Source organism: Pteropus vampyrus, unplaced genomic scaffold (assembly GCF_000151845.1).
Source record: "Pteropus vampyrus isolate Shadow unplaced genomic scaffold, Pvam_2.0 Scaffold2, whole genome shotgun sequence".
Classification (NCBI taxonomy): Eukaryota; Metazoa; Chordata; class Mammalia; order Chiroptera; family Pteropodidae; genus Pteropus; species Pteropus vampyrus.
The window spans coordinates 7,107,617-7,118,169 of NW_011888783.1; positions in this window are offsets into that span (position 1 = coordinate 7,107,617).

The following is a 10,553-nucleotide window of genomic DNA, read 5'->3' on the forward strand; positions in this document are numbered from 1 at the left end:
GTCACTCTGATTAAGGCACCATGACTGATCTGTGAAAATAACAACTTTTGCTTCACTTCTGCCTTCTATATCATACACAAATTACTTTCATTGGCAAATTTTAACCTAGAGTCATATCAGGAAGAAAATGGCAGAAATAATAATTCTTATCCTTACCAAGATTTATGGTAATGACAAATACACAAGAGATAATCTAACACTGTTATGTTTTCTTTATATTTGAAAAAATAAGTGTTTTATAGTCTTATTTTAAGAACAAATTATGTTATATGTATCCATAGTATAATGTAATGAAATGTAGATAAACAATAAATGATTAGAACTTTAATATGATACTATGTTAGAAGTTCCTTTCCAACTTTTTCCCCTGGATTTTATCTTGGTTATAAAAAGTCCAACTCACAATGTCTCTTTGAGTATGAATAAGCTGATTTTAAAATTACGAGACGTAAAAATATTTAAAATATTTTCTTAGTTTAAGTGTTGGACATCACATATTGTCATCAATATGCATTTCACATTTTAACATTTGTTTTTAAAAGTATTATAGCAGTTTCTTTAATTTATTAAAATAAGTAGAAGATTTCTACAGACTTAGTGCCATCAATGTTCTCTGAGTCACAAATTGTAATGAAACTGACCAAACTGTACGTGAGTTGGGACCTGATTTCTCATAGTACACTTAATCTTTTCTATTGAAGCATAATCTACATCTAATAAAATGCACAAATATTAAGCATCCATCTCTGTGAATTTTACAAAATGAATTCACCTGTTCAACAATTATCTAAATCAAGATCTGAAACATTATCAGTATGTCAGAAGTCTATAAATGATGTCTACATGGATGAACCTTAAAGGTATTAGCTAAGTGAAATAAACCACACAGGGAAAGACAAATACAGTATGATTTCACTTATATGTGGAATCTAATACAGCTCAACTAATAGAAACAGAGTTAGATTGATGGTTGTCAGTGGCTGAGGGGTAGAGGAATGGGAGATGTTGGTCAAAGAGTATAAACTTTCAGTTATAAGATAAATAAGTTCTGGGGATTTAATATACAGCGTAGTGACTATGGTTAACAATACTGTATTGTATATTTAAAATATGCTGAGAGTATATCTTAAATGTTCTCACCACACATGGCAAATGGTAACTAGATGAGGTGATGTTTGTGTTAACTGACCTTATTATGGTAAGTATTTTGCTGTATATGTATGTATATCAAATCATCTTATTGTGCTCCTTAAACTTACACATGTCAATATGTCAAAGCTGGTGGCGGGGGAAGAAATTGATGAATAGAGTCAATAATATTTAGTAGTTTCTTTTGTAGAAGTCTTGTACATATTTTCTTAGAATTATTTCTAGATGTTGAAATGTTTTTGATTGTATTGTCAATAGTGACTTATACAAAATTCATATATTGTGCAGGAAAGTGTTAACTCAGCATCCCAGGGCTGCTCAACCCAGCATATTCTCAAGGGGGAAAACAATTTTCAAGATTAGCCATTGTCTGATTCTTGGTAACTGAGCTTTTGGAAGGTTTTGCCTAAGAAAGTTTTTGCTTGCCTGGGTCCTTGAGAAATGCTATACTAGTTGGTTTAGATAGTTTATGCTATCAATATGATTTGTGGTGAATACCAGCTTTTCCTCTGGCAATTTAGAGCTTGGGCATCCGAGGTCAATTATGAGCCCAACACCTAAGCTCAGGTTTATCTTCTTTGTTTAGCAACACTTTGCATATATTATTATATACTGTTGTTGGATGAATTGATTGTATCTTATGTGACTCCACTGGGAGGAGACAAAAGAAAATGTATGCCCGTTTTCCTCTAGACCTCAATCCATGCTTTAGCTTTTGCTGATTTTATCCTGTATCCTTTTGCTGTAATAAGCTATGGCCATGAGTATAAGGACTTCTAAGTCTTATGTGTTTTTCTAGAAAATCACTGAGTCTGAAGATGGTCATAGGGACCACCACCATAGCTGATGTCAGAAATGGGATTTGCTAGAATGACCCTGACTCCTGAAATAAGTCAAAAGCATTTTGGGGGAGGAAAAGGAGGATTGAATAGTTAGAGGATAACAAACTTGTGATGACTGAATGGTTACTGAATTATGTAAGACCCACTCACCCTTGATAGGAGTGTCCTGAGGACACACCTTTCACCACAACTATAAGAAAAAAATTTGTGAGGGGAGTCCCAGCATCCTTGAACAGTTCTGTGGTTACTCTTCTCTTTAGGTCAGAAATTATAGTGGCAACTTCTACAATCAAACTGTGATCCCTAAATGCAATGGAAATAATAGGATCCTGAGTGGCAGGGTTCATATAGTGGCACTTAATTACCAAATACAAGGCTGGCATAATTACTGTAATATTAAACTGGTATAATTTAGAATAGTGATAGAAATAGTGTGACTCACAAACATCTATGACATTGGCTATTTGATCAATTGTGACGTCTCTAGAAAAATTAGACATGAGCCATCTACTAAATTTTTACTTGATCTGTATAAGTAGAAGAGTTCTAGGTCTCGTTAATGGAAGTCTTACTTAAATCACCAAAACAGAGCCATGGCCCCTTTGTCAACTTTTACACATGAACAATTTACATACCGAAAATCTCTTGAATGAAGGGGGGACTGCCAAAAATTTAGACTGTTAATTTTCCTTCACTGTTCCCCAAAGGAATTCTGTGGACAATTCTCTATGAAAAGACAAAAAATCTGAAGCTATTTGTGTCCCATCTGAATGCTTACCAAAGGATGATCTGATCTGTGGATACCAGTCAAGATTTTCTCTAGTCATTTCTTTCATTGCCCAATGGACTCAAGATCAAAATGGTTATGGTGGCAAGGAAGGATGTTTTGCATCGCCACAATATCTTGGTCTTCCATTTGGCAAGGCCAAATAGAAACAGCCACTGCTGTGTGCTCTATCCAGTAAAAGCAGAGATCTACCCTGGGTCTCTAGAGTGGCATCATTTTTGGGGATTATCAGCCAGCTATAATCTGGTAGCAGATTAATTACATTGAACTATTTGGCTATATTCATTGAAGTGAAGAAAAATATGCTTATAAGGAATACAAATATAAGAAATATTAGCAGAGAACTAGCAAATTTGAAAGAAAATCCAATGGAAATATTAGATTTGAAAATACAGAGATAAGAAGTTCTAAATTCTATGTATAAATTCTGATAAAATTTCTGGCTGACTCCAAGATATGCATACCCAAGACAAACTCAAAGCAGCACACATCAACATGACTGGTCAAATGAAATGCAAATTAAAACTACAATGAAATAGTACTACACATTCAACAGAATGTCTAGACTTAAAATGACTGTCAGCATCAAATGTCGGCAAGAATGTGAAATAACCAGACCTCTCTGCCGTTGATTGGAATAAGCAACCAATATACAGTTGGTTGAATGTAAAATGGTAAAAACAAACAAACAAACAAAAACAAAACAAAGCAAAACTATGGAAGACCATCTGGAAACTTTTTTTTCTTTCTTTCTTTTCGATTAAAAATAAACTCCCTTTTAACCCAATAGTCCTCTCCTGGGAATTTATACAAAAGAAATAAAACATTTCTATAGGAGAATTGCTAAACAAATGTGCTACATTTACAAAATGAAATACTACTCAGCAATGAAAAGGAACATACTAGTGATATATACAACAGTATGAATAAATCTGAAGAATATTTTATTGAGTGAAATGAGCTTTCTCTAAAGAATGCATATTGAATGATTCCATTTATATAAATTGGTAAAACAAGTAAAAGTGCTTATGGAGGAAAATCATAGCAATGCTTACATTTGAAAGAGTATAGGTAAGAATTGAATGAGAAAGAAAATAAAGTAAATTTCTGAGGTGATGATAATGCTCTCTATCTCAATAAGGACTTGGGTTGGAATATTTATTCATCAAAACTCAGCCAGTGCACACTTAAGATTTGTGCATTTTATTGTACGTGAATATTATATCAAACAAAAAAACTCAAAAAACTTGAACAAATATTGAACTCTGTCCATACTGCAGCGTTCAGGGGTAAATGTGATAATACTTGCATTTACATTGAAATGCATCAAGGAAATGAAAACGAATTATGGAAAAGCTAATTAAAGAGCCACCGTCAAATAGTCAACTGATAAGAAAATTATAGACAAAAACCTATAAACATTTAATTCAAAAATTTATTTTAGTTTGATGCAGTTTGCTATGTCAGCTCCAAAAAGAAAAAAATGTTGGTGTTCAGATGGAGAGTGATTAATAACAAAGTAAATAGTAACCAAATACAATGCATTTTGAATAATTTGTTAAAATATATCATGAATTTTTCTTAGTAGAATTTTATATATTAAAAATATCTAGAAGGCAAGATATAATTTTATAAATTCTCATGATATAGCATATTATCAGATTTAATAAATTCTTGATATAGATCAAGGATTTTACAGTTCAGATGTATGAGGGAGGGCTCTGGAATGGACAAAATCTGGTTGTTTAGAGGACAATGGAATTATCTGGATTCTGATTTCATATGAATTTGAGGTTTCTTGAAGAAAGTGCTATAGGACTATAGAATATATATGTGTCTTCGAAGGGAAGAGAGTTACACTTGGTGGATTTTCAGAAATTTGACAAGGGAACAATGTCTTTGTGGAATTGATTACTTTGTTTACCTTTTGAAAAACATAGCGGTTGATGCATATAAAAAGGTTTCTACTATTATGATTGTACTGAGAAACCCAGAAAGAACTTTTGAGCTGAGGCCAACTATGCAATTTCATCCCTAATTTCCAGGGTCTCCCTTCTTTACTACCCATGATTTTGTTGGGAGAGACAATGTGTCCATTTAAACATGCCCAACACATCAGATTCTCCTGCAGCTAGTGTGGCCAAGTAGTATTACAGTTCTGAACAAAAAATGTAAAGTCAGTTTAAGTGGTTTTCTAGGAAAGCTTTTTGCTTCATCCTGCCCTTTTCTTTCTCCTTGAGATATATTTAGCAGACTGAAGGCAACATCGCCTTCTTGGACTATGAGTTAAAAAGTCACAGAGGCTCAAAAACTGAAAGATAGAAGGAAGCTGTTGTTCCCATTTGTTTTTGACAGCTTAATGAGCTCTGGACTCCCTATTTCAGACTTCTGGTAGCATGAAAAAAAAAAAAACCTCCTGTTTGTTAAAGTTTCTATATGTAGGCCTCACTTTTGTGTAGCTAAATCCAGCTCCTAAATTCATACAGGAAAGATGACCAAATATTCAGAAATAAATCTTCAAACAAAGGAGAATATAAATTTTGGATTCCAGAGACTCAGAAAAGCAGTGGTAAGATTCTAAAAATCAACACACACACACACACACACACACACTATTTCAACGGAAAATAGTTTTAAAATAATACTTCAGAAATAACTTTCAACTTTACCTCTTGCATCTAGGGAATTATGGTGCAAATACTTAATGCAGGGAAATGTAAACTTAAAAAAATAAAAAAGAATGTCTGAGGATTGGTTGAACATATGTAGGATTTAGGTGAGCTGTATACAGTCAGATAATTCAGTGTTAACATAAAGGGTTATTTTACTGAGAAGGAAATTCCCTTTACAGTTAAAGGAGCTGAATCCTGAATTCTAGAGAAGTGGGGTCAGGTGGAGATGCTAGCTAATATAGACCTAAAAAATGGTCGACAGTTTTGGGAACTGAGACAACTGAACATATATCTTAAAATAAGTGAAACAGGCTAAAGGAAGAAACTGGCTTGAGACATAGATTATCTGGATTGATTTTGCATTGATTTTCTATTTGCATTGATTTTTTTTCTCTTTTTAAATAATTTCAGTTTTCCATGCTATCTCCTCTACGTATTCTTGTCTGTATCTCTATGATTTATTTTTAGTCATTGCTCTGGAGAATACAGTTTGCATCTTTATCCTGTCATAATCTGTTTACAAATACTATTGAGCCACTTTGCTTACAGTGTAAGAATTTTAAGACAGTATATTTCCATTTCCTCTTTCCTGCTCTTTTTGCTATTGTCATGTTTCTTTTTTACATATGTTATAAAACCCACAATGATTGTTAGTTTTTCTTTAGTTTTTAATGAAATTATAAGATGAAAAACATTTATTTTTTAATGAAATTATAAGATGAAAAACATCTTTTACATTTATCTGAACACTTTGGTAATTCCTTTGAGTAGATCCAAGTTTCAGTGCATTGTCACCTTCTTTCTCTCTGAAGCACATGGTTTAGTAGTTATTGTAGTTCCTATCTGATGGCCATAACTTCTTTCAGCATTTTTTGTATGAAAAATTATTTTGCCTTCACTTTTGAAGAAAATTTTTCCTCAATATAAAATTCTAGATAGAAAGTTTGATTTTTAAGAATCTTTTAATTTTTATATTATAAAACATTCTCTTTTTCATTGGATTTTTTTCCTCACGAGAAGTCTTTAGACATTTTAACCTTTATTCATATGATAGACTGCTTGATATTGTCTCACAGTTCACCAAAGAACTGTTCTTTTTAAAACAAAAACAAAAACAAAAACAAAAACCTTTTTTTTCCTCTCTCTGCTTCATTTTGCTATTTCTTTAAATCCACAGATTTCTTTGGAGCCCTGATTTGCTAAATCTACCAAGTGAAAGTTTCATATACTGTATTTCATGTATAATATTTTTCAGCTGTAGAATAACCATTTGGTTCTTTTCTTATATCTTTTACTTCTATTTTCATATTTTCTTTTAATTCCTTATATTCATGCTTTCATTTATTTAATTGTGCATATTTATAATAGCTATTTTGATGTCTTTGTATTCTGATCTAATTCTATTTTCTTTCTCATTTTAATTCTATTTCTATGGACTGATTTCTCTCCCGTTTATGATTTTAATTATGCTGCTTCTTTGCATGTCTAATAATTTTTCCAACATTTTTTAAACAGCTTTCTTGAGATAATTTACTTAGCATACAATTTATCCATTCAAAGTGAACAGTTCAATGATTCAATTTATAGTATAGTCACAGATATGAGCAATCATCAACATAGTCGATTATTACTCTGTTTCATCATCTCAAAATAAGCCCATATCATATGCTCTACTTATCATCTCTCTATTCACCACTCTCCCCAAATCTAATTAACCACTATCCTCTTGCTGTCTCTAACAATTTGTCTTTTCAGGATATTTATAATGGCATCACATAATATTAGACGTTTGTGTTTGTCTTCTTTCACTTAGCATAACATTTTCAAGGTTCCTCTACACGGCAGCATGTATCAGTATTTCACTCTTTTTATAGTTGTATAATATTCCATTGTACGGATATACTTTATTTGTTTATCATTCATCAGTCAATGGACAGTTGAGTTGCTTCCAATTATTGTCTATTAAGAATAATGCTTCTATGAACATTGATGCACAAGTTATTGTGTGAAAACATGTTTTTTCTTCTCTTTGGTATGTATGTAGGAGTGGAATTGCTATGTCATATGGTGATTCTTTGTTTACTTTGTGTGGAATTTTTCACAGAGACTGCACCATTTTATATTCTTACACGCACTGTATTAGGACCTGAATTTCCCCACATCCTCTTCAGTACTTATTTTTTGTTTTTATTTTTTCATAATAGCTATACTAGTGAGCATGGAATGCTATCTCATTGTGATTTTACAGTGTCCCTAAATGACTAATGATGAGCATTATTCATGTGCTTGTTGGCCCTTGGTTTATCTTTGAAGAAATGTCTATTTAATTCCCTTGCCCATTTTTTTTTTTATTTTGTAAAACATTTCTTAGAGTTTTTCTTTAAATGTCAAGTTTCTTTATTAAATTTTAACAATAACTTTTGTAAGAGCTCAATTATTTTGTGAATCAAGATAGCGATGCATATTAATAAAATAAATACAATTAAATTGACAAGATAAAAAATACAGGTTTTTTTTAAGAAATAAATGAGAACTTTGTAACAAGCAGAACTATTAAAAAAAGAATTCTATACATTGAAAAAATAATATATAAGTATGGGGATCTGAAACCAACATAAAAATTCTCAGTATGGAATTTGGTAGGACATTCTTGCCCATTTTTAAAAAATTAATAGATTTTATTTTTTTATAGCAAATTTAGGTATACAGAACAGAAAAAAATTGAGTGGAAAGTACAGAGAGTTCTCAGAAACATTCTAACTTGCTCCATTGCCCTTATTATTAATATCTTGCATTACTGTGATACATTTGTTCAAATAGATAAGCCAATATTGATACATTATTATTAACTAAAGTTCATAATTCACAATAGGCCTCACTCTGTTAGGCTTTCTATGGGTTTTGACAAATGTATCCACCATTACAATCTCACACAGAATAGATTCAATAACCTAAAAATAGCCTGTGTTCCACTTGTTTCTCTTCTCCACTCTCTCTCCCTAAACCCCTGGAACCACTGATATTTTTTACGGAATCAATAGTTTTGCCTTTTCCCTAATGTCATATAGTTGGCAACATGTAACCTTTTCAGATTGGCTTGTTTCACTTAGCAATATGCATTTAAGATTCCTCCATGCCTTTTCATGCCTTGATAGTTCATTTCTTTTTATTCAGAATAATATTACGTTTTCTGAATATACTGCAGTTTGGTTATCCATTCATCTGTTGAAGTTCCCAAGTTTTGGCAATCATGAATAAAGCTTCTGTAAACGTTTGTGTGCAGGCTTTTATGAAGATATAAATTTTTAGTTTATTTAGGTCAAATAAATACCAAGCAACACAATTGCTGGATTATATAATAGTTTGTTTGGTTTTGTAAGAAACCGTCAAAGTGTCTTCCACTGCAATAAATGAAAGGTCCTGTTGCTCCACAAGTGCCTGTTGCTCCACATCCTCACCAAGATCTGATGTTGTCAGTGTTTTGGATTTTAGCCACTCTAATACCTGTGTAATGGTATCTCATTATTTTAATTTGCCATTCCCTAATGATATGCTTTGTTGACATATATCTATTCACATGCTTATTTACCATCCACATATCTTCTTGGGTAAGGTATTTGTTCAGATCTTTTGCCCATTTTGTCTGGTTGTTTGTTTTCTTATTGTTGAGGTGTTTTACATATGTGTGTGTGTGTGTGTGTGTGTGTGTGTGTGTGTGTGTATGTATATGTATATGTATATTTTGTATACTATTGAATTCTTCACCTATTTTGGATACCAGTCCTATATCAGATATGCGTTTTCCCCCAGTCTGTGGCTTGATTTTTCATTTTTTTAAGCAATGTCTTCTGCAGTAGAGAAGTGTTTAATTTTATTAAATTTAAACTTAGCATTTTTTTTCTTTCATGGATCATGCTTGGTATTGTACCTAAGAAGTCAGCGCCAAACCCAATGTTAGCTCAATTTTTAGCTATGTTATCTCCGAGGAACTTTATAGCTTTGTATTTTACATTTATGTCTGTGATCCATTTTGAGTTATTTTTGTGAAAGCTGTATTCACAAATTTTTTAAAAATGAAATTAATTCTACTTTGATAGTTTTGAAAATGTTTAGTAAATGTATACACAAGCACATTTACCATATATTAATGCTTGATTCTATTGCACAAAATACCTCAACTTTAATAAAAACAATTACTAGCATAGATAGTCTCATATCTAAAAGTTGCAATTGTGCAGGAGTAAAAAAGACATATAATAAAATCCATAAATATAAACATGATAAACTCACTTCATTGATTAAGTCTGTATGGATATATGCTTAGAAAAAATATTTTTATTTATAGTTAATACATTTTAATTATGGATTAAAATAACCCAGAAAGAAAAATAAATGTCTATAGTTGCAGTGTTTAAAATTATTTAAGTAGGAGTAATATAAGAAACCTCTGAGAGACTCTAAAAATAAGAAAAAAGGATGGTATAAACTTAAACAATAGCAATGCAGAGGGGAGAACTGGATGGATTTGAGTGATACAGAAGTCTCATTGATTAGTTAATTAAACGTTGAGAGGAAAAAGGAGTCAAGAATAATTTCCACATTTCTGTCTTCCACAACTGATTAGTAGATGGGATCATAAAAGATAACAGAGGAGCTAAAGATTCCACAAGAACGCTACTAAAAACAGTAAAGTCTCTGGATATAAAATCAACATTCAAAAATTCATACCTTTCCTATATTCTAATAATGAAGTGTCAGAAAAAGAAGTGGAAAAAATAATTTCTTTGGCAATTGCAACAAAAAGATTAAAATACTTAGGAATAAATTTAATGAAACAAGTGAAGGACCTATATAATGAAAACTATAAGACCCTATTAAAAAAAATCGAAGAAGATACAAAGAAATGGAAAGCTATTTCATGTTCTTGGATTGGAAGAATCAACATAGTTAAAATAACCATATTATCTAAAGCATTATACAGATTTAATGCAATCCTCATCAAAATCTTATTGGCATTTTTTAAAGAAATAGAACAAAAAATCATCAGATTTGTATGGAAGCACAAAAGACTCCGAATTGCCAAAGCCATCCTAAGAAAAGAGA